The 22,500-nt window shown below is 37.3% G+C and overlaps 1 protein-coding gene and 1 long non-coding RNA gene across 2 annotated transcripts in view; one reads left to right on the top strand and one right to left on the bottom strand.

Annotated features, from left to right (window-relative positions):
* LOC115218757 (putative protocadherin beta-18) overlaps positions 1-22,500 on the top strand; it is a 406,105-nt gene that overhangs the window by 37,070 nt on the left and 346,535 nt on the right. The gene's annotated exons all lie outside the window — the stretch shown is intronic.
* LOC118765874 overlaps positions 15,832-22,500 on the bottom strand; it is a 17,726-nt gene continuing 11,057 nt past the window's right edge. Inside the window, exons 2-3 of the long non-coding RNA XR_005001771.1 lie at positions 19,814-19,821; positions 15,832-15,915 (exon numbers count right to left, since the gene is read on the bottom strand). This is a non-coding gene — a long non-coding RNA (uncharacterized LOC118765874). The remainder of the gene's footprint in view (positions 15,916-19,813; positions 19,822-22,500) is intronic.

Raw genomic sequence — 22,500 nt, 5'->3', positions numbered from 1 at the left:
TGTCAGAAGCCGCGAGTTTGATGTTTCTTTATGTAAGGGAGGCTACTCTGTCCCATCATTAATTTGTTTACTCTGTTGAAATTACTTGAAAATTCTACGTTTAGAAACATATTATGTTGGCGTTTGAGCCTAGGTCAGCTCTGATTGAGTTGACGCATGCTCAAAAAAATTCCACCCTTGACCACCCCATAATTTCCTCATATGCTAAAAAACGAAGATTTTATTATCAGTGTGTCTGTTTTTTTTTTGTTTTTTTTTTTATAGGCAAGAGGAGTGTGTTATGAGGGGTATTTGGCTACTTTTTCTAGCAGGTCGTGTAATCACGTTGAGTCGCTATCGTTGGTTCGTTCAAGGCTGCCAGATCAATTTCATTAGGGACTTAACATAACTTTTCCCACAAAATCGCAGAATCGCAATGTGCGTTAGATAAGCCCAACATTTTGCTTCAGTTAGTAAATCAATTTGCGCACGCACGCACACACACACACACACACACACACACAAACTTTGTCATCATCATCTAACGTCCATTTTCCTATGCTTGCATGGGTCAGACAGACGCCTTTCCCGTCATCCGGCCCTTAAGTGTTTCCAAGTGAGATAATGTATTCCGATGGTTAGATATATTTTTCACAAAAAAATTGGAAATGAATGACCTTGCTTGCCTGACGGTGATGCTCATTTACAACCTTTACGTGTTGTCAGGGCAAGGACAAAACACAAAAACACACACACACATTTTTCAGTTTCCCTCTTCCAAATCCAGTCACATGGCTTTATAGTTGGATGGGGCTGTGGTAGAAGACATTTGCCCTAGGTGATGCACAGAGGGACTGAACCTGATACCACATGGTTAGGAAGCCAGTTTCTTAACCATATAGCCATGCCTTTGCCTATGCACTATACCACATCATTTAATGTTTAGGCTTCATGGTTTGACAGCAACTAACGAGCATAAGGGCTGTATTGGTTTCTAGGGTCTGCTTTGGCAAGTTTTCTACAGTTGGATGCCTTTTCTAATGCCAACAAATTTACAGAAAGTAGCTGGTGATTTTTTTCTTTTTGTAGTACCAGCACATGTGGTGTCACCAAGTAACTTGTGAGACAAGATCCCTCAACAGAGTAGGGTGTAATATTGAGTGGAGTAGCTTTGTGCCAAGTTTAGAGAGGCTACAGTAGGAAAGAGGGACTGGAATGGGTGTAGGAGAGATACATGTGTACCTCATTCATATATATATACACACATACACACACACACATATATATATATACATATATTGCCCTTCTCGCTTAGCCAGCGGGGTGGCATCATTTGAAGGCTAAAACAATGTGAAAAGCATTGTGACCAGCGATGTGTAGCAACATCTGATAGCCTGGTCGGTCATGGTGATCACGATGATATACACACACACACACACACACACACACACATATATATATATATATATATATATATATATATATATATATAGCCAAACTAGCAAACGGGTATATCCAGTTTTCCAGCAGGTAGCATTTGAAATGTTCACATTTAGAGAAAACTTCCTTACGACTATTCAAGGCACCAGGTTTAGCAGAGTCCTTAAGAATTTTGGTTCACTCCGCAATGTAGGTTTTGCAACCGTCACAACTGTTAATCTACAGGCCTGGATGATCTATTATTTTCCACCTGATATCATATGGGGTTCCTTGATCTTTGAGGTACCACACATGGCTGGCCAGGGATGTGACAAAATGTATTTCTCAGACTCTGAAGAATGACTGGTGGTCACAGAAGCGATGTCTGAAAGATCCACTGGTAGTAATATGGAACAACCACTTTGATGTGGTGACTGACTTTACATATATAGCTATTATTTTCCATTTAAAAGAAATCTTTAGTTTAGTTTAATTTATATACTACAGATTATATCATGCTGATAATTTCTAATAAGAATGAAATGGTGCTATACATCATTATCTAAGACTAAAAAGTTTTGAGACATTATAAATAAGAAAACAAATTAAACGCATATCTTCTGTGCATTTTCTTCCTTGTTCCTTAATTTGAAATTCAAACTTGTAATCCTGTCAAATATCATGGAGATATGATTATCTCCCTTGTACTAACTGGGCTCAAGGGAACACCAGGTATGTTATTGCTATTAACCGAACTCATATATGTTTATGTTGCAAGAGATTTTCAATAGCTTATTTGTATTTAAATAATCTCTGATTAATTTGTTATACCAACAAGTATGCAATACTCTATTGAGTTTCATCACTGTTTCAGTGAATATGGTGAAATCTGTTATATTGAAGAGTTCTAATAAGACTGAAACATATTTGCTGCTGTGTTCTTAGCAGGGACTAGTAGAAATTAAATATTTTATAAATGGTCTTATTTCTATATTTAGGCATAAATTTCTGGTTTGTCATAACATTGTTTCATTGTATTAAATATTTTGATTAGGTCTTTGGTTGTGTTCCATAGTTTAGCTTGTAGAGTGTAAAATTCAAAAATATATTATGACAAACAGAATAATTAAAAGTATGTTAGCCATTAACTAAATATTGTCTTTTCTTCACCCCATTATTATTTCTAATTATCATCTTAATGTTAGCAAATATTGGTTCAAGCTATGTCTGGCTTAATTGCCTCCTCTAATCAATGATAATTTCATCATTATATCCCATTCTAGTTTGTTGTTGTAGTGGTGTTGGTTGCTGCTGTATGTAGTCTCAGGTGTTCCCTGATGAAAAAGAATTTTGTCATGAAAGTGTCATTGATTGGCCAAGTGATGAAGTGTTAGCCATAAATTCAAACCTTCAGACATGGTTGGCATTATCAGTAGGAAAAATACACAGATGTAGAGTGTTTGCCAGGTATCATTTGAAGGTGGGGAGTTGCCACAAAATGCTTAGTGGCATTTCTTCCAGCTCTTTACATTCTGAGTTCAAATTCTGCTGAGGTCAGGGTTCCTTTCATCTGTTTGGGGTTTATAAAATAGGTACCAGTTGATGTAATCAGCATACTCCCTCCCCTAAAATTGCTGGCCTATGCCAAAATTCTGAACTAATATTTGTAGGCATTAATCCTGATGTAGGTTGAAGAGTCAGGTATCTTTTTACATCTCCTATCTTTGCTTAATGTATATATTTTGTGGGGTTGGTTCCAGGGGATTTTTGTAAGTTATAACAGAGCATATCAAAGGGAAACCGCTTTGGTCTCGAATATTTGAGTGGTATTGATAAAACATGTGGCATGAATTTCTCTACGATTCTCCACTTGATTGTATGTGGTGTGAATGGATCTAAGAAATGCAACTAATGCATAGCTGAAAAATCACATATTCTTTTCAGATCTAAGAATCCTACCTCACTGCTGCATTCTAGATCAGAATCTTTCAGCAAAAGCAAATATATGGACAAATTTCTGTTAGCAAGCTGGAGTGCACCACCCCTCTCTGGATTGAGCAGCTGTCTTGCAGACTTTGGACTCCTCTCCATTGAATCATCAGTCTACAACAACTAGCTCTATCAGAGTATATGTGTGTGTGTGTGTGTATCTCATGCTCTATATAAGTGATATTGGACTTCTAATTAATTGGTCTTAATTTTTTTATTGCTTAGGAAAGATAAAACCCATGTTCCTTTACTGGACCCTTGAAATAAGTAGGAGGGCGGAAGGTTTCCTCACACTGGAAACCAAGCCTGAATGTCTGCAGTAGATTGGCACCCAAGTACCAGAAAGATGGTCCTTTATCTGTCACTGAGTGATGTGCGTAATGACCAGGTGTGGTCCTTAATCTGTCATTGAGTGGTGGATTAAATCTAATACCCAAGTGGTCCTTAATTCATCACCGAATGGTGGATTGATGACTAGGTTGTGGTCATTAAGGGTTAGGGTTGCAGTCATTAATCTATCACTGAGTTATGGAGCAGGACACAGTAGGATTTGAACTCAAATAACAAAGGGTCTCAATAAATACCACATCCCATCTGATGGTCTGACAATTACACCTGTCCACTATTTTAGTCTCACACTTTACTTTTCAACCTTAGAAAGATGGTAGATGCCAACAGCCTTGGTGGAATTTGATCTTAGAACACAAGAAGTCAGAACGAATGATGCAAAGACTGTTGCCTGATGTGCTGATGACTACTGTTTTACTACTTGCAGGCATTTGATTATATTCAGTTGTCAGATAAATCCATGTATTTGTTTTTAGTTATTTTCTCTTTTCTTTTTTTTTTTTCACCTGGCACTCCATTGTCATAAGTTTGAAAAGAAATAAAATTTATTCAAATTGCAAAAATGGCAAAAAAAAAAAAAAATTCAAGTAAGAATTGAGCTGGAAGAGAAAAGAATATAAGACTGATAAAAATATTTTTTGCGTTAATTCAAACAACATTGAAAAGGATTAAAATAGATGCAAAAAGAAAAGAAAAGAAAAGAATGAATGGATTTAACTGACAACCCAGTGTATTCAAGAAGAACTCTTAATTTTGCAATGCCAAAGTGAACAGATAGATTCCAAGAAATAATAGTGAAGGTCTGTGTGTAAACGGTAAGCACTAAAACTTTGTGAAGTGGAACAACTCATTTATTCAGTTCTATATTTAAGAGATGAAGAATTATTTACATTATTTACAGTTGATGAATATCTGTCATCATCTTGTTTGTTGTTAACACAACGTTTTGGCTGATAACTCTCCAGCCTTCATCAGGTGTCTTGGGGAAATTTCGAACCTGGGTTCTCATTCCTAAGGTGTTTTTGATGTTGTTGTTGTTGTTGTTATCATCATTATTATTATTATTATCATCATCATCATTTAGGTCACTACCTGGAATCGAACTCAGAATCTTGGGGTTAATAGCCCACGCTCTTAACCACTACACCATATGCCCCAAGATTCCGAGTTCGATTCCAGGCAGTGACCTAAATGATAATAGTAATAATAATAATAATAACATTGAAAAATACCTTAGGAATGAGAACCCAGGTTTGAAATTTCCCCAAGACATCTGATGAAAGCTGCAGGGTATATCAGCCAAAATGTTGTGTTAATAACAAACAAGATGGGGGCAAATATCCATCAAATGTAAATAATGTAAATAAATAATTTATTACTTTGTTGGGTGGAAGAGAAGTTCAAGATCTTCTGAAGAATCTTTGAAGCTGAAAGGTTTACTCAAAGAATCTGACAGGATGTTTGCTGTATTTATTCCTGCTATTTGCACTCTGTGTTCAAATCCCACCATGGGATTCTTGAGAGATTGACTTAATCTATTCTATTTTCATTTGTCATGGGAATGTAGCCATGCTGGAGTACCACCTTGAAGGATTTTAGTTGAATGAATCAACCTCAATACATTTTTTTAAAGCACATTACTTATTCTATTGGTAACTTTTGCTGATCCACCAAGTCACAGGGATGTAAACAAACTTACACTGGTTGTCAAGTGTTGTGATGGAGGGAACACACACAAACATAAAGACACACACACATACATAGATATATACAACATGCTTCCTTCAGTTTCCATCTATTAAATCCACTCACAAGGCTTTAGTTAGCTTGGGGTTATAGTAAGCAGAAGACACTTGCTGAAGGTGTCATGCAGTGGAATTGAACCTGAAACCAAGTGGTTGGGAAGCAAATTTCTTATTACACTGCCATGCCTGCACCTACTACTTGGTTTAACACCACCTCCTGGTTCCTTGGATACCTGGCTCCATGGGTTCCTGGTTTTTTGGGTACCTGGTCCCATGGGTACCTGGTTCCTTGGCTAGCTGGTTCCTTGGTACCTGGTTTCATGGGTACCTGATTCCTTGGGATCCTGGTTCCTTGGATACCTGGTGCCATGGGTACCTAGTTCCTTGGGTTTCTGGTTTCTTCTGCATCTGGTTCCTTGGACAGCTAGTTCATTGGGTACCTGGCCAATTGGGTACTTGATTCCTTGTGTACCTTTAGCAGAGTCTTTCTGTTGCAAATGTTAAAGCTAGGTCTCTGGTTTGAAGGGATCTTTCTCTCTCCACTGGTTTTAGTGGTAAGTAAACCAAAGACACATGGCCTAGTGGTTAGGGTGTTGTTCTAACAATTACAAGATCATAGTTTCAATTCCTGGACCAGGTAGTGCATTCTGTTCTTGAGCAAAATACTTCAATTTATGTTGCTTCAGTCCACGCAGCTGTAAATTCAGAACATGTCCCATTCACAGAAAATGCTGTGATCTTGGTCACTTATACCCAATGAAAAATGAGTAACTGGCCTTATGATTCCTAGTACTTGGGGCAGTAATGTCCAGGGGTTGATGATGAGGATGATGGTGATGTGAAGGGTCATAATCACTGTCATCACTCCTAATGAACCTCCTTACAGTTAAATAATGTGTTCTACAATGCAAACTTTTAATTCTGCATCTGTCCATTTACCCAATCGCAATCATAAATTATGGGGTAGAACAACAGCTACAAAACAAGAACTGAATGCTGGCAATCATGTAGGGTCATCCTCAGTGTTACCTTTTTATAGATTACTTGTTTCAGACTGGCCATACTGGGTACCAACTTGAATGTGTAGTTGAACAAATTGACCCCAGTATATTTTAAGTCTGGTATTCTGTTAATGTCTTTTGGAAAACTGCTAAGTTACATGATGTAAACAAACCAACACAGGTTGTCACATGATGGTGGGAGACAAGCATTAACAGCAAAGACAAGCATAAACACAAATGATCATCTATGCTGTTTCCATCTATCAAATTCAGTGCACTATGACCTAGGGCTTTAGCAGAAGACAGCTCAAACTGCTGAGCTGTGTGATTGTGAGTGCAGCACACTAGGTCATATCTCTTCACATATCTAAGACTATTTCATTCAAATTTAAGAAAAAAAGTGCATGTGTAAATCTGTGGTAAGACCCTTGCTTCCTAACCACATAGTTCTGGGTTCAGTCCCATTGTGTGGCACCTCGGGCAAGTGCCTTCTACTATAGTCTTGGGCCAACCAAAGCCTTATGTGTGGATTTGGTGGATGGAAGTTGAAAGCAGCCTGCCATATATATACATATATATGTATATATAGTTAGGTATAATAAATTCAGGGTGAATACTTGATAAATGTAAGCACCTGTATATGCCAGCTAGTGGCATAGGTGATAGGATATATGTATCAAATGAAGTAAATGAAGTAATATATGAAGTAATCTACCCAGTATTCATTCTATATCGAATGAAAAGACGGTATGGACGATTTGATTGGAGTCTAATAATATCATGTACGCCTATGAAGATTTACAAACATACTTTCCCAATGAAACTCGGTTTTTTCTCAAACTTTTTATAATGTGATACAAGTCTTTGGTTTAGCAATTGTATGCGGCTGAAGAAGGTTGTTGATCTATCTATTATATTAATTATGTATTGATGTAAGAATAAGTTGTTCTATAAACCCGAAACATATGTACCGCAACATCCTTTGTGTCCTGTTTTTCATTTATTTCATTTGATACATATATATATATATATGTATGCATATTTTTTGTGTATGTATTTTTGTGTCTGTGTTTGTCCCCCACCACAATTGACAATGAGTGTTGGTGAGTTTTTGTCCCCCATAAATTAGTTGTTCAGCAAAAGAGACCGACAGAATAAGTAGTAGGCTTTAAAAAAGGTAAGTCCTGGGGTCAATTTGTTCAATTAAAACCCTTTAGGGTGGTGTCCCAGCATGGCCAGAGTCATATAACTGAAACAAATGAAAGATAAAAGTAGAATGTAATCTGAAGGCTATTTAGCTATTATATCTAGTAAATCAAGTAACCATGTAGTGTCTTCCTTGATGTTGCAGGGAAAGATATAAAGGACATTCTACAGAGTTTCTTGATCTGTACAATATAACACGAAAATCCCTTCCAAATATTTTCCTCCTGTTTCTAAAATGGGAACCACAAATAGAATGCCTACAACCTCTTCTGCTTTGCTGTTGTTGTTGCTGCTGCTGATGGTCCTGCTATTGTCCTTGTAGCTGCACATATTATGTTGAAACAGCATTTGTGTTGCAGGCTTGCAGCTGCTTCCTAAATGCATAAAATGCAATTCAAACATCAGCGAACTACAATGTTGTGAGGCACCCCCACCCACAATCCACATACCACACACACACACACACACACACACACAACATCCTCTAACTGACTGTTATAATCATTCCATTTCGCTGCTGCATTTGCATGAAGCAGATAAGCTACCTGCACACTCATGCATTCCCTCCAGACATGCAATGCAATGTGCAATGTAGCAGTTTTAAAACTGGAGGCTCAAAGTCTGGTTTTAAAATTCTATTTATCTTGATTACCGCCACCATCACCACCACAACAATAACAGCAACATCCATCAACAACATCACATCTACAATAACAACAATATCATCACCAATGTCAACATCACCATTGTCATCATCATCATCAGAATTTCCACTTCTGACCACCACCACCCAAGAGACCTATTAGCCATGCAGCATTTGAAAGAAAACACACAGCCCACCATGCTGCAATAACTGCATATAGGTAAAGCTGATAACCTTGAAATAAGGATCTAAGGTTTGAGTCAGCAAGGCAAACATGTATATATCGATCTGTTTGGTTGCTATGCTGGAAACAGGATGGACTACATTATACATGAGAATCTGTTAGTTGTTAAGCTTTGTTATGGAAGGCCCTTTTCAGTGAGCATTCGTTATTCATCAGCCCTTTATTAAATACATATTCCAATTGATTATTATATGTAGACTCATAAATTATGTCTTACAGTTATGGCCAAACTTTTAAGGCCATAGAACAACTGGAAAATCTAATGTCCACTTTATATATGTGTGTGTGTGTGTGTGTGTGTGTGTTTGTGTGTCCCTGGTGTTTAGGTGTGTGTTGTCATCAACATCATTATCATTTTAACGTCCACTTATCCATGCTAGCATGGGTTGGATGGAATTGGCTGAGGCAGATTTTCTATGACCAGATGCCCTTCTTCTCACCAACCCTCACCTGTTTCCACAGAAGATTTGAAATGAAAGACACTGCTTGTCACCTGCATACATACATACATACATACATACATACATACATACATACATACACACACACACACACACACCACATACATACATACATATGTACAAACCCCAATACCCTGTTGTTTATCATCATCATCATCATGCTCATCATTCTCATTTAATGTCCATTTTCCATGCTGGCATGAGTTGGCTGATTAGACTGGAGCTGGTTAGGCCAGGGACCTCACCAGCCTCCATTATCTGTCCTAGCATGGTTTCTATGGCTGGGTGCTCTTTGTAACCCCAACCACACACACACACATCAATGATATGTATGGATGAATGATAATCACCAATAGGTATTCTATCTATGATGTGTTTGATTATCTCTAGCTAGACTCCCTTTATTTATGTGCCTGTGGCACATAGCCCATCAATGAATTTTTCCCACTGTTCTCAACACTGAGCTGTCTTTTCTCTCCCAGAGCTTGTTCGTTTTGAATTGTCATCAATGCTTTCATAATATGGTCTTTTTCTATGTAGAAATATTGGCCCTAAGCAAACCCATTTTTACCTCTAGAAAGAGGTGGGCTAAAATAGTCTGGCTTATATCCTATGATCTGTCTATCATGGAAGGTTCTACCAGGAACCTGTACACTACCGGTATAGCTGTCAGGGTCAGGGAAAAATTCAATTTAGAAATACTAAATCAAATTTCACAAAATATAATATATATAAATTAGAAAAAAAAACCACCTTTTATTAATTCAAAATGAATTATATTATATAATTCTATTATATGTAATTTTCTAGATGGTGTAATTTAATTTTTCATTTTGAATTGATAAAAGGTGGATTTTTTCTAATTTATATATACATATGCACATGCACCTTGGGTGTATGTCTTCTGCTATAGCACCACTTGCATAGCTAGGTGGGGTTGGAAGGGGTGACCCACCCCAGGTGACATTTTTAAAGTGGCACCACTTTCGGGTCTGCTGTAGGCAATATGTGTTTTTTTGTAGGGTCCAGAGGCAGCAAACAGAAGAGCCACCCTGGGTGGCACATACCTTAGCTACACTCGTGTATACCACTGGTCTGACCAGTACTTTGTGAAAAAATTTGATTGAAAGAGATTGTGTTGAAGCCCATTGTGTATATGTGTGTGTGTGTGTGTGTGTGTGTGTTTGTGTGTCCCTGGTGTTTAGGTGTGTGTTGTCATCAACATCATTATCATTTTAACGTCCACTTATCCATGCTAGCATGGGTTGGATGGAATTGGCTGAGGCAGATTTTCTATGACCAGATGCCCTTCTTCTCACCAACCCTCACCTGTTTCCACAGAAGATTTGAAATGAAAGACACTGCTTGTCACCTGCATACATACATACATACATACATACATACATACATACATACATACACACACACACACACACACACACATACATACATACATATGTACAAACCCCAATACCCTGTTGTTTATCATCATCATCATCATGCTCATCATTCTCATTTAATGTCCATTTTCCATGCTGGCATGAGTTGGCTGATTAGACTGGAGCTGGTTAGGCCAGGGACCTCACCAGCCTCCATTATCTGTCCTAGCATGGTTTCTATGGCTGGGTGCTCTTTGTAACCCCAACCACACACACACACATCAATGATATGTATGGATGAATGATAATCACCAATAGGTATTCTATCTATGATGTGTTTGATTATCTCTAGCTAGACTCCCTTATTTATGTGCCTGTGGCACATAGCCCATCAATGAATTTTTCCCACTGTTCTCAACACTGAGCTGTCTTTTCTCTCCCAGAGCTTGTTCGTTTTGAATTGTCATCAATGCTTTCATAATATGGTCTTTTTCTATGTAGAAATATTGGCCCTAAGCAAACCCATTTTTACCTCTAGAAAGAGGTGGGCTAAAATAGTCTGGCTTATATCCTATGATCTGTCTATCATGGAAGGTTCTACCAGGAACCTGTACACTACCGGTATAGCTGTCAGGGTCAGGGAAAAATTCAATTTAGAAATACTAAATCAAATTTCACAAAATATAATATATATAAATTAGAAAAAAAAACCACCTTTTATTAATTCAAAATGAATTATATTATATAATTCTATTATATGTAATTTTCTAGATGGTGTAATTTAATTTTTCATTTTGAATTGATAAAAGGTGGATTTTTTCTAATTTATATATACATATGCACATGCACCTTGGGTGTATGTCTTCTGCTATAGCACCACTTGCATAGCTAGGTGGGGTTGGAAGGGGTGACCCACCCCAGGTGACATTTTTAAAGTGGCACCACTTTCGGGTCTGCTGTAGGCAATATGTGTTTTTTTGTAGGGTCCAGAGGCAGCAAACAGAAGAGCCACCCTGGGTGGCACATACCTTAGCTACACTCGTGTATACCACTGGTCTGACCAGTACTTTGTGAAAAAATTTGATTGAAAGAGATTGTGTTGAAGCCCATTGTGTATATGTGTGTGTGTGTGTATATGTGTGTGTGTTTATATTTGTCATTCGCCACTTGACAACTGGTGGTCATTTATTGATGTCCCCATAACTTTAGCAAAATGTGTTTCACTAAAAACAGAACAATAGAATATATTCTATCAATCTTTGTAAAATAGAAATCCTGGCTTGATTTTATTTCATTGGCTAAGCTCCAGCACGGTCGCAGTCCAATGACTGAAAACAGCAATTACAATTACGTAACTTACAATAATTAGTTGACCCTCATATTGATTATAGTTAAGACCCAAACTTCAATTTGACAGGACAAAGTAAATACTAGTACAAGTGATCAAGGGAGGTTCTCTATTGTTTCATGAACCAACAAGGAAACTTCCCTATCAATCTTGCTGAACCTGCAACCCATGGAACTTTCTCAATGGCATACCTAATGAGAAATCACTGAATATTTTTCTTTTCTACACTAGGCACAAGGCCCGAAATTTTGGGGGAAGGGGCCAGTCGATTAGATCGACCCCCAGTGCATAACTGGTACTTAATTTATCGACCCTGAAAGGATGAAAGACAAATGTTGACCTTGGCAGAATTTGAACTCAGAACATAACAGCAAACGAAATACCACTAAGCATTTCACCAGGCGTGCTACCATTTCGGCCAGCTCGCTGCCTTATCACTGAATATTTTTAGCAGTATGACCCATCTGTTGATGAATCATGTATCATATGGCCTGCATCTTGAAAAAGGCTGTTCATGCCTGCTCTAGTAATAAGTCAAATCTTAATTCACACCCTGCTGTCTTAGAAACACAATTGGATACATTTGAACTTGTAGCCTAAGGTACACTAGTGTGCTTTTTGTCGAATGTCAGTTACATCGAATTTGAGCTGGGTTTAAATACCAATAGCAAGAAAAACACATCTGTCATACACAAGTTGAATTAATTAACTTTTTTCCTTACTAATTAGTCATATTGTGCTATTGTTATTAATTCTTCATATTTTCATGTTCTTTAATGCCTGTAGTTCTGAAATATTTTAAAATTCTGTACCAACTGAACTTTCAATATTTGTTTCAACACCTTTCCTAAAAGATTACTAAGGCATAGCAAATCAAAATTATTCTATAATTAAGAAAACTACTTAATGAATCATTTTGTGGTTGATAATGATTGAAGCTCAAAGCTAGATTTAAAATCGTATAAAAATTAAGCTCTGGATGAAACAAAGATTATTTAAAAAAATTATAAGGTTTTTAATCAAGGTATTGATTTTAAAATTTCAATTGTTTAAAATTTTAAAATTTTGATTAAAATTTTGTCCAAATAATTTCGCATAAATTTTGTGTTTAAGTTTTCCATAATTTTTATTTCAGGAAAATAAAAATTAAAATATGGTATTTAATAAATAATTCTTTGTAATTTTGGTGCAAGGTCAGCAGATTTGAAAAGGAGGTGGGCAAGTTAATTACGTTGACCCTAATACTTGACCGATACTTTGACTCCAAAAGGATGAAAGACAACACAAAAGTGTGAAAGGCATTGTTAACATTGGCAAGATTTGAGATCAGAATATAAAGAGTCAAATGAAATGACACAAAACATTTTGACTGATTTGCGGATGACTCTGCCTGGTTACCACCTTAACACTAAAAACCCCTTAATTAACATTGCTGTCATCATTATCATCCTCATCCTCATCAGTGACAGCATCATCATCTTTAAAGATTGTGTGGGCCTCTTTTACCCTGCTTAGAAACTGCTCTTATTTTGTGAAGTATAAAGACTTACCTCAGGTCAAAGAAGTGGGCGGCATGGGAAGACAGTCTCTCCTCACTGCACTATTGATATTGCTTCAGCCAAACGAATTTATTTGTTATCTTGGGTTAATTACTTTGTGTTTGGGAAATTACGTTCCACATCATCATTGCCCCTTAAAATAAATCCACCTAATTACCACATATTATAAACAGTCAACTCTTCTGCTTTATATAATAACACAATAAATATACTTTGCCCTGACTGGCTTCCGTGCCGGTGACACGTAAAAAGCACCAACCGATCATGGCCGTTGCCAGCCTCGCCTGGCCCCTGTGCCACTGGCACGTAAAAAGCACCCACTACACTCACGGAGTGGTTTGCGTTAGGAAGGGCATCCAGTTGTAGAAACACTGCCAGATCAGACTGGAGCCTGGTGCAGCCTCCTGGCTTCCCAGACCCCGGTCGAATCATCCAACCCATGCTAGCATGGAAAACGGACGTTAAACGATGATGATGATGATGATGATGAATGAATACCTGATAAACTTTTAATTTAACACATCCCATAGGCTGGGGATGTCCTAACAGTATTATAGATCCATTCCTCAGGCAAAGCAAGCACTGGGGTCTATTGTAAATCTTGGTTGAGAGTAATCCACAAGAAGCATAGATTGGCATAGGGCCCTCAACACGTGAGGACCATTAGGGAGCCCAGAGTATCCATGCTCAAACAGCATTGAAAATTCTACAAATCAAATATTTTACAAATATTTCTACACAGTTATATAACACAACCAATGTAACACATGCTCTATGCAATCACCAGCCTATAATAAAATAGAACCCCACATGGATGTGCTAGTTCAATTGGTCTTCATTGAAAGGAACCAGCTTGCTGGAGTGCAGAGAGTGTGTGAGGTTGATTTTCTCCTCCTTGAAGTGTGAAAACTGTTTCCGTGCGGTTCATTCAGTATTAGCTTCTTCTTACACAGTGTAAATATCTTAAATGCTTTCAGCAGCTTTGGAACCATGAATGAACAGAAGAAAAAGCAGGTGTTGATAATGCTCATTTCCCTCTCTTTGGCACTCCATCATCAAATGTATTAAAGTGGTAAAATTTGTTCAAATTTGAAAAACGATGCACAAAAGCTGTAGAGGAAAAAATTGTGCAACAAAAAGCCATTAAACGCTATCGTAAAAGTATTTTTCATGTTAATTCAGATAACGTTGGAAAGAAATGTAGGAGTTTGAAATGACAAACCAAGATATATACATATATATACCCTTATATAACTACATCTCAACATGTATACACATATACATACATACATACATACATACATATATGTACACACACACACACACACACACACATATATATATGTATATGTATTTATATTTATATATATATATATATATATATATATATATATATAGGTGCAGGAGTTGCTGTGTGGTAAATAGCTTGCTTACGAACTACATGGTTCTGGGTTCAGTTCCACTGCATGGCACCTTGTGCAAGTGTCTTCTACTATAGCCTCATGCCGACCGAAGCCTCGTGAGTGGATTTGGTAGACTGAAGCTGAAAAAAGCCTGTCATATATATATATATATATATATATATATATATGTATATATGCATATATATGTGTGTGTGTATATATGTATGCATATGTATGTGTGTGTGGAAGGGGGCTGGGGACCTTGACATGTGCATGTGTAGGTGTGTGGATGATGGTGTGGGTGCTGGGAAGTGGTCAGTACTAGTGTGCCCAGGGTGGTGTGTAGTGTGGTGGTGTAGTATGGTGTTGTGGTGTGGTGGTGTTGGGGTTTGGGGGAGGCGAGAGTGGAGGAAGCAAGGGTGGGGTGGGATGGGATATATATATATATATTTATGTATGGACACATACATATATATATGCTATGGGCACATAAGAGGTGCAGCAATATCAAAGCAAGGTTAACTAGGAAGATAGTTTTTGTGTGTGACAGATGCACAGGAGCAATAAACACTGAAAATGTGCAGAAAACAGCTTCTGTCACATGCCGGGGGGAAAAAACTAGAAGTAGTTGATAGCTGCTGTTACCCAGATGACCGCGTCAGTAGCAGGGGTGGATGCTCTGAGAGTGTAACTGCTAGAATCAGGATAGCCTGGGCAAAGTTCAGAAAGCTCCTACCTCTGCTAGTAACAAAGGGCCTCTTGCTCAGAGTGAAAGGTAGACAGTATGATGCAGGTGTGCAAACAGCCATGCTACATGGCTGTGAAACATGGGCTGTGACTGTTGAGGACATGTGTAAGCTTGAAACAGATGCAGCTAGTATGCTCTGCTGGATGCGTAATGTCAGTGTGGATACGCATCAAAGTATAAGTGCCCTGAAACAAAAGTTGGACATGAAGCATCAAATGTGGTGTGCAAGAGAGATGACTGCACTGGTATTGTCATGTGTTACGTATGGATGAGAACAGCTGTGTGAAGAAGTGTGCATCAAGTGAAAATGTTGTTGTGACCGATGCCAGTACTGCTTGACTGACACCATTCATGGGACTGTCACATTAAGTTGACATCATGCAACTACTTTATAGTATCACTACTGCATAATTCTCTCTGAGAGATTTAGAAATATATTATTTCTATTTTTGAAATCAATGAATGTATTTCACTAGAATAATTATATGTTTACAGGAGCTAGATAGGCATCTCCAACTAGCAAGCCATGCTACTCCAGACTGAAGACGAGCAATGCCTCAGAAACTAGTTCCTGAATGTTCGCTTAGCTGGATGGGGTGCTTGTCTCCCCCTTGTAAACATAAGGACACAGGAAACGTGTCAAGGCTGACAGGAAGCGGTGTTGCTTCCTAGGGCTAAATAGCAGTAGTATTATTCCCTTTGTGGGACTGTCACATTAAGTTCACAGCATACAACTACTTTATATATATATATATACATTTTAGTTGTTTCAGACTTTTGGCTGCAGTCATGCTGGAACACCACCTTTAGTCAAACAAATCAACTCCAGGATTTATTCTTTGTAAGCCTAGTACTTATTCTATCAGTACTTTTGCTGAACCACTAAATTACGGGGAGGTAAACTCCCCAACATCAGTTGTCAAGTGATGATGAGGGGACAAACACTGACTCACAGACACACACATGCATATACATACGATGGGCTTCTTTCAGTTTCCGATTACCAAATCCACTCACAAGGCTTTGGCCAGCCTGAATCTATTGTAGAAGACATGTGCCCAAGATGCCATGCAGTGGGACTATGGTTGGTAAGCAAGCTACTTACCACACAGCCACTCCTGCACCTATATGTAGACATATAAAACATATATATAAATACATATACATATACATATATATATATATGTATATCATGATATATGTATATGTGTTTATATATATGTGTGTGTATTATATTTTATCTAATGTACATATATATTTGAAAAGCTTTTCTGTGTAATGAATTATATACAACCATCTATATATGATAAAATTCATAATATTTCAAGTATTAATTATATACCATTTTAATGTGAATTCATTTTAATGTAGTTCTCTGATATTAAATTATATATCATTTCTGCATTAATTACATGCTGGTCCCTTTTTGAAGCCCTTGGAAAGAGACCCTTATTAATTTATAAATGTTCATTATTTTTAATGTTGCCGTCATCCCTTCTCATCTGCAAATAACTGTATGTGCACTCATTATTAATTATACATCTTACCTCTCACCACCTAATACTTTATTGATTATATAATAACTCTGTATTAATTATGTAAAAAAAAAAATCTTAATTTAAAATATATTATTGAAACTATAAAAATATAAATGAAATGACAAAATTTCTTTGTGGGAATATATTAGGAATATTACAGCTTATGATTAACTTGGGTGTCTGGTAGTAATAGTTGTAGCATTAGTGGTAATGGTGAGTTCCTTGATCTGGGGAGTTGTGCTGGCACTACGGTGTTTTATTATTTTCTGTTTTTGTTTTTTTTTGTTAATTCCTGGCTTAGTCAGAGAAGGAAGAAGGGCAGTATCCATGAACCCTTTTGTCGGGTTTCTGAGACTGGAAGTTATGTTAGGGCATCCTGACCCACAGCAGCATTTGTTTGTTAACCTTGAACATCAATATCTGTGATTCCCAGGCTATTGTAGCATAGCTCAGTGTAAACCCCCCACACACACACTTTCACTGAATGGCATTTTGCAAATGATTCTCATGCCAACTTTCCAAAAGACATTAAAGAAATAATAATGATAATAATGATAATAATAATAATAATAATAAATAATAATAATAATAATAATGGTTCCAAATTTTGGCACAAGGCCAGCAAATTCGAGGGAAGGGGTAAGTTGCTAACATCAGCCCCAGTGTACAACTAGTACTTATTTTATTGACACTGCAAAGATGAAAGGCAGAGTTGACCTCAGTGGAATTTGAACTCAGAATGTAAAGCTAGATGAAATGCTACTAATCATTTTGCTCAGCACACTAACAATTCTGCCAGCTCACCACTTTAATAATAATGATGATAATAATCCTTTCAAGTATAGGCACAAGGCCTGAAATTTTGGGGGAAGGGGCTAGTCGATTACACCAACCCCAGTGCTCAACTGGCACTTATTTTATTGACCCCAAAAAGGATGAAAGGCAAAGTCGACCTTGGTGAAATTTGAACTCAGTACATAAAGACAGATGAAATACTGCTAAGCATTTTGCCCAGTGTGCTAACGATTCTGCCAGCTCCACCACCTTAAATAATAATAATAATAATAATAATAATAATAATGTTTATTAATCACTATTCACAAAATATATTGGGGGTATAGTACTGGACAATACAATGTGGAGTTGTATAAAAGCATGTAAAAATTTTTAAAAAAGCAGTAACAATATAAAATTTTAACAATGAATAATTCCCACAAAAAGTGGGAGACTCCCTAGGGCTGTTCATGGAGACTTCACAAAATCACAGTCACTTGACCACTAGGGCACTGTCCTCTCCACATCATCCTTCACATCATGCTTAGAGTAGACCCATTCAGTTGGACCATTGTTGCAACATTCACCCACCTTTTTAAAAAATCACAGGGAGGTAGCTCTTTTCTCTCCACCCTCACTTTCCTTAATAATAATAATAATAATAATAATAATAATAATGCTGATTTCATTTATTTGCCACAAGGGCGAAGGATGAGGGCCAATACAAAGACAGACATAAAGTGTAAGGGTTTACATATAATGAAATGATAGAAAGAAAAATGGAAAGAAAGAAAGAAATTAAGTATACACAGTAAACACTAAAAGAGAAGGGACATATGCAAAGCATACAAAGGTTTAAAAAAATGGGCAGGTAGGGTGATAGAGGTGTGGCCCTCCTGATACAAGAATACCTCTAGGGATAAGTGAGGAACCCCACTGTCTGAGATTTCCCTGCAAACCTGGGAGCAAGTGCCCTCTCCAATTCCTTCTCTCCAACTCACAGGTCTACACGTAGAGAGGTACCATCCAATCTTGCCATTTTCACAACTTTCACCCACCTTTCAATAAATTCATTCGAGGACAGCACTTCCCTCTCCACTCTTAATTTCCTTTACAAGTGAAACTTGAAGAAGTCAATGAGAGCTCTACCAAAGAAGAATGTATCTGTCCTCATGCCTTTCAGCCTTAATAATGGTTTCAAATTTTGGCACAAGGCCAGCAATTTCAGGAAAGAAGCATTTTGGCTCAAGGCCAGCAATTTCAGGTAGGGGGCTAAGTTGGTTACATCGACCACAGTGCTCAAGTGGTACTTATTTTATTGATCCCAAAAGAATCAAAAATAGAGTTGACTTTGGCAGAATTTGAACTCAGAACATAAAATGGATGAAATTTCACTAAGCATTTTGCCAGGTGTGCTGATGATTCTGCCCGCTTGCCACCTTAAAGATTTCAGGCCCTGTGCCTACAACAGGAAGGATTATTATTATTATTGTTATTATTATTATTATCAATAGTAGTAGTAGTAGGAGGAGGAGGAGGAAGAGGAGGAGTATTAGGAAGGCAGCAAGCTGGCAAACTTGTTAGCACACCGGGCAAAATGGTTAGTGGCCTTTCCTCTCTCTTTACATTCTGAGTTCAAACTCCACCAAGGTTGACTTTCCTTTCATCCTTTCAGTACCAGTGAATTACTGGGGTCAATATAATCATCTGGTTCCCACCCCACAAAAATTTCAGGCCTTGTGCCTTTAGTAGAAAGGATTATCATTATATGTGATCAAAAATGGTTGAGTATTCCATAAGTGCAACTTATAAGTAACATAGTTTCCTTGTTTCTTTACTATTTTTGTTTTAATTACACTTAGATAATAGGCATCAATGAGAGGAATCTAATTCTGTCAACTCAGCCAAATTAGTGAATTGGAAAAGAACTTATTGTACCAAAACTGGTTAAGTTTGAATTAAAATAAGACCCATTATTTACTGTCTCTAAGCCATAATATCTCTCTTCCCTCTGGCAGTAAACATTAACATAAAAGTCTTGGTAATCAGATGAGGCTGCAATAGAATGGGTGTCCCCACTGTGTTCTTCCCTTTCATGTTAGTCTACATGGGTACATGCCTCAAAGCTCTACATGGCCAGTGAATTCTCAAAGTGCTGCTGCAACTGTCAACTTGCCAGTCTACATGTGAGTGCTTTAGTTGCCATTGCCTTAGTTGCCCTTCATGTAGCACAATATCTCAGTTTTTGTTCTTTTACAAAACATCGTCTAATTGCTCTTAATTGAAAGATCTCGATGAAACAAATCTAATTCTGTAACCCAAGTTAAAATTTGTGAAGTAGAAGAAACACATGGAGCAAAAATCATTCAAATTGGAAAGGGAGTAACACCTGATATCACCTTTAAATCATCAACTCTTTTATTTGTTTTAGAAAAACTAGGGTACTTAGGCTTACTTAAAAGATATAAGTGAAAGAGATATAAGGCGCAGAAGTGGCTGTGTGGTAAGTAGCTTGTTTACCAACCACATGGTTCCGGGTTCAGTCCCACTGCGTGGCACCTTGGGCAAGTGTCTTCTACTATAACCTCAGGCCGACCAAAGCCTTGTGAGTGGATTTGGTAGACAGAAACTGAAAGAAGCCTGTCGTATATATATATATATATATATATATATATGCGTGTGTGTGTTTGTGTGTATGTGTTTGTCCGTCTAGCATTGCTTGACAACCGATGCTGGTGTGTTTATGTCCCTGTTACTTAGCGGTTCGGCAAAAGAGACCGATAGAATAAGTACTGGGCTTACAAAAAGAATAAGTCCCGGGGTCAAGTTGCTCGACTAAAGGCGATGCTCCAGTATGGCCGCAGTCAAATGACTGAAACAAGTAAAAGAGTAAAGAGTAAAAGAGAGATCCAGTGCTGAAAAATTGCATCAAAATTGATTCATGGGGCAAAAATGGGATCAAATTTGTGGGTGATCATTAATAAACTTTTTGAAATTGAAATCTTTGTAAATAAACTTAAAAACTGCAGAGGGCTAACATATGGACATAGGAGTGGCTGTGTGGTAAGTAGCTTGCTTACCAACCACATGTTTCCGGGATCAGTCCCATTGTATGGCACCTTGGGCATGTATCTTCTACTATAGCCTCGGGCCGACCAAAGCCTTGTGAGTGGATTTGGTAGATGGAAACTGAAAGAAGCCCGTTGTATATATATATAATATATATATGCATGTGTGTGTTTGTGTGTATGTGTTTGTCCCTCTAGCATTGCTTGACAACCGATGCTGGTGTGTTTATGTCCCTGTTACTTAGCGGTTCGGCAAAAGAGACCGATAGAATAAGTACTGGGCTTACAAAAAGAATAAGTCCCGGGGTCAAGTTGCTCGACTAAAGGCGATGCTCCAGCATGGCCGCAGTCAAATGACTGAAACAAGTAAAAGAGTAAAGAGTAAAAGAGAGATCCAGTGCTGAAAAATTGCATCAAAATTGATTCATGGGGCAAAAATGGGATCAAATTTGTGGGTGATCATTAATAAACTTTTTGAAATTGAAATCTTTGTAAATAAACTTAAAAACTGCAGAGGGCTAACATATGGACATAGGAGTGGCTGTGTGGTAAGTAGCTTGCTTACCAACCACATGTTTCCGGGATCAGTCCCATTGTATGGCACCTTGGGCATGTATCTTCTACTATAGCCTCAGGCCGACCAAAGCCTTGTGAGTGGATTTGGTAGATGGAAACTGAAAGAAGCCCGTTGTATATATATATATATATATATATATGTATGGATATGTTTGTGTGTCTGTGTTTGTATCCCCAACAATGCTTGACAACCGATGCTGGTGTGTTTATGTCCCCGTCACTTAGCGGTTCATCAAGACAGACCGATAGAATAAGTACTGGGCTTACAAAGAATAAGTCCTGCAGTCGATTTGCTCGACTAAAGGTGGTGTTCCAGCATGGCCACAGTCAAATGACTGAAACAAATTAAAAAAAAAAGAAAGAATTGCTTGGGATCCCAAATTTTCACTGGTTTTGGTTCAGTCTGCTTTGGTTCCACCTAGATGTGAGCAGGGTGAAGATTTTTTGGAGGGTAGCATTGCACATGTTGAAAATTTTCCCATTTTTGAAAAATTTCCAATGCCTTGATGATTTTTTAAAAATATATTGAAATTCTTTATATTTAATATATCATGTGCAGAAATATCAGATTTTAAGTGCAATTTTAAGTGCAAAAAATAGTGATTTTAGGTGCAAGTTTAAGTGCAAAAGATATCATTTCTCATTCAAATTTAATGAAAATGCCAAGATTCACTGAGAGTAAGTTTATTCTTAGATTCAATGTATAAATATGTCAGTTGAAGCTCATTATATTGTGCATTTCATTGTTGTTTTCAAAATAGGATTTATTTTTTAATTGTTAGGCCTAGAATTGTATTTTTTTTCTCATCCCAATTAGAAAAAATTAATCAGTACAAATAATTAATAATCAAAATAATAGATACAAGAGATTAGCACCAAATTTAGGACTCTGAATTATGTTAGGAAAAAATTTATGAAATATATTAGAATTTAATAAATTAATGGATTTGGCATTAAAAATTTATCATTGCCAAATTCATAACATGAAAAAAATATTTATTTTTATTTTAAGTGATTTTAAAAAACGATTATTTGCATCTGAATATCAGTGGAGCAAAAAAACTTCAAGATA

This window comes from Octopus sinensis, linkage group LG14 (assembly GCF_006345805.1).
Source record: "Octopus sinensis linkage group LG14, ASM634580v1, whole genome shotgun sequence".
Taxonomy (NCBI): Eukaryota; Metazoa; Mollusca; class Cephalopoda; order Octopoda; family Octopodidae; genus Octopus; species Octopus sinensis.
This window is presented reverse-complemented; position numbering and strand designations above follow the sequence as displayed.